The sequence below is a fragment of the Cebus imitator genome, unplaced genomic scaffold (genome assembly GCF_001604975.1).
Source record: "Cebus imitator isolate Cc_AM_T3 unplaced genomic scaffold, Cebus_imitator-1.0 Scaffold918, whole genome shotgun sequence".
In the NCBI taxonomy this organism is placed as follows: domain Eukaryota; kingdom Metazoa; phylum Chordata; class Mammalia; order Primates; family Cebidae; genus Cebus; species Cebus imitator.
The window spans coordinates 127,558-130,878 of record NW_016108233.1 but is presented as its reverse complement, the minus strand read 5'-3'; the positions used below and the strand labels follow the sequence as shown (position 1 = coordinate 130,878).

The window sequence follows — 3,321 nt, the reverse complement described above, 5'->3', positions numbered from 1 at the left end:
TATAAAATGCATATGTGAGAAAAGAAGAGAGGTTTATGTTTACGGAACTTTAAGAAGGAAAATGAAGCTCGGGACTTTAAGCTCAGTGGAGAATTGATTCAGAGTCAACCCTAGAATCCGTGGGGACAGTCGTGAAGAACAGATATGAAGGGCCTGAACGAGGGACCTAGCAACAACAGAGGACAAGGACATTTCATAGAGTCTGAGTTAAGCTCGGTAGGATTTTGCAACGATGTTGACGCTGGGTGAGAGAGTGAGAAGGAATTCTGAGGGAAGCAGAAGGACAAATTCCAGTAGACAAGTCTAGTCAGCACCAAGATGTTTGAGATTTGTCTTACTGAGGTTATAGTTTCTGCATAAGGCTCACAGAACTCAAATACTCAGCACTTTCTGGGTGTTGGATACTTCCTAACGCAGGCGCCGCTCTTGTTTTGTAGCGGTTTGCAAACGCGACTGCAGACCCTGAGGGTGAGCATGCTGCAGCAGCGAGAAAACGCCTTTCTGGGAAGGAGGGGTGAGCAGCGGAGAACTGCTGATGAGGTCCAGCACGATAGCAGTCCCTTCCTGTAGGGGTTTCCGTAGTGTAGTGGTTATCACGTTCGCCTCACACGCGAAAGGTCCCCGGTTCGAAACCGGGCGGAAACACTGCTAGGTGGTTGGTTTTGTCTTCCTAAAATTTATAGCAACTGCTCTTAGGACCCCGTCCATTCGCATCAATTACTATACGCCTATAAGTTGTTTACACTTTGTAATTGAGAGCAAGCTACGACTTGCTCTCTTCCTATGCCAGATTTTGAGAGGTGGGAACCCCAGGACAACAGGAGGCTAATGGAAGAAGGAGCTTATATATTTATGTTGAAAGATCCCGGACTGGTGCCATTTGATGGGACTCGGAAGGAGGACAAGTTCCCTGAGAAAAGAGTGACTTTAATTGTGTAAGAAATGTTACTTTGTTAGAGAAGATTCACAAAATTGTGACTTTAGGAATTATTTTAATACTGTAACATTTCCCTGTTTAGTACTTTTTTTTTTTTTTTTGAGACAGAGTCTTGCTTTGTCGCCCAGGTTGGAGTGCCGTGGTGCGACCTCGGATCACGGCAAACTCCACATCTCGGGTTCAAGTGATTCTCCTGCCTCGGCCTCCAGAGTAGCTGGGACTACAGGCGCCTGCTACTACGCCCAGCTAATTTTTGTATTTTTAGTAGAGATGCAGTTTCACCATCCTGTCCAGGCTGGTGTCCACCTCCTGACCTTGTGACCCGCCAGCCTCAGTCTCCCAAAGTGCTGGGATTACACGCGTGAGCCACCATGCTGGGTCCCTGTTTAGTGCTTTTAAGTGCTCAAGCCTTCTAGCTGTACTTGGTATCATTGACTATCACTTTAGATTTCACTTCATTTTAAGGCGTCTCTAAAATCCAGTCTTTTTTTTTTTTTTTTTGAGACGGAGTTTCGCTCGTTACCCAGGCTGGAGTGCAAATGGCGCGATCTCGGCTCACCGCAACCTCCGCCTCCTGGGTTCAGGCAATTCTCCTGCCTCAGCCTCCTGAGTAGCTGGGATTACAGGCACGCACCACCATGCCCAGCTAATTTTTTGTAGTTTTAGTAGAGACGGGGTTTCACCATGTTGACCAGGATGGTCTCGATCTCTTGACCTTGTGATCCACCCGCCTTGGCCTCCCAAAGTGCTGGGATTACAGGCTTGAGCCACCGCGCCCGGCCCCTCTAAAATCCAGTCTTTTGACAAATAACTGCATTCCCAATCAGGACCATCTTCTCAATCAGGACCGTCTTCATGGGCATGCGGCCTACGCATTTGCACAAGGCCAGGCGCTTGATTTAATGCTCTGTTGTTGCTGGTTTGAAATTCTTAATTTTCTTAAACAAGGAACATTTCTATTTTAAACTGCACTCATAAATTATGAAACTGGTTTTTCTCCTGCATGCTCACAAAAGGAGTAATCATCAAAAGCAAAAAGCTGAGCACAATACTGCAATGAGGACTGTTACACACAACGCGAGGGCTGAGATTTGTAGGAGGTGATACTTTGAAGATATAACCGATAATTTTTTTTTCTTTAAAGAGCAGCTAAAACAGAACACTGTATTCCAGAGTTTGATGAATTTTTTCCATCCTTTTATTATTTATTTATTATTTTTGAGGCAGAGTCTTGCTCTGTTGCCCAGGCTGGGGTGGAGTGGCACTATCTTGGCTCACTGCAACCTCCACTTCCCGCATTCAAGCGATTCTCCTGTCTCAGCCTCCTGAGTAATTGGGACTACAGGTGCCCCCCACCAAGCCTGGCTAAATTTTTTTTTTGTATTTATAGTAGAGACAGGGGTTTACCATATTGGACAGGCTGGTCTTGAACTCCTGACCTTGTGATCTGCCCGCCTTGGCTTCCCAAAATGCTTGGATTACGGGCATGAGCCATCACACCTGTCCTTATGTTTGTCTAATAAATGATCCACAACTTCAGGTCTCATTTGCTGCCAGTCTCTCGTTAGATTTTTTTTGTCTTTGTTTTTGTTTTGTTTCAGTGTTTCACTGATCGTGCTTCTTATCCTCTCAAGATGTTGTTATGCTACTCCACTTTACAATGTATTCAGTGAAATTCTAGAGTTCAGAATCACGAAAGAAGGGTTATCACAGCACTAATTTATACAATATGTATGTCTTACCTCCATCCTTGCCTTCTTTTTGAACTGTGTTAAAAGCAAAAACATTAAGTGAAGCTGTAAGTTCCTTAGGAATATGAAAAGTAGCTAAAAAAATTTAAACGTAGAAAATTGCAGATGGTCTCAATTCTAGATGGTCTCTGGCATAGATTTAGCTAATTCGTCATAAATATTTCTAACCCATCTCCATGTTTTTCTACAAAGTGCCTCTGACATTGAAAGTCAAGGTCTGCAGCTTTATGAGGTATAAATCCAAGTAAGGTTTAATTAGTGACAACAAATTACTTAAGTTTAGGGGAAGAAATAAAGAGGCCTCGCTGGGAGTTGAACCCAGGATCTCCTGTTTACTAGACAGGCGCTTTAACCAGCTAAGCCACGAAGCCCCACATGTTTTATGGGGGGGTAATTTATTATTTTATAAAACTTTACACCTAAACCTGTCAGTGTTTCTACTTCAGTGATTTTCTCTGCAGTAACACAAGAAGATATTTCTGGGTCTCAGTCAAAACCAGAGAATAATGCTCTTGCTGTAGAATAAGATAGGTCCTGAATTAGGAAGACTGTTTACCTTTAGGAAACTGCTCTAAATATCAACGACACCTCCAGACTATAAGCCCTGGCGGCCAGGTAGAGAACTTGCTTGGT

The 3,321-nt window shown here is 43.8% G+C and overlaps 2 non-coding genes across 2 annotated transcripts; one reads left to right on the top strand and one right to left on the bottom strand.

The window, feature by feature from the left end:
• Positions 1-572: 572 nt before the first annotated feature.
• On the top strand, positions 573-645 carry TRNAV-CAC. The gene has a single exon. It is a non-coding gene; the product is annotated as a tRNA-Val (tRNA).
• Positions 646-2,985: 2,340 nt separating this feature from the next.
• Positions 2,986-3,059, bottom strand: TRNAT-AGU. Its single transcript has one exon. It is a non-coding gene; the product is annotated as a tRNA-Thr (tRNA).
• Between the last annotated feature and the right edge of the window lie 262 nt (positions 3,060-3,321).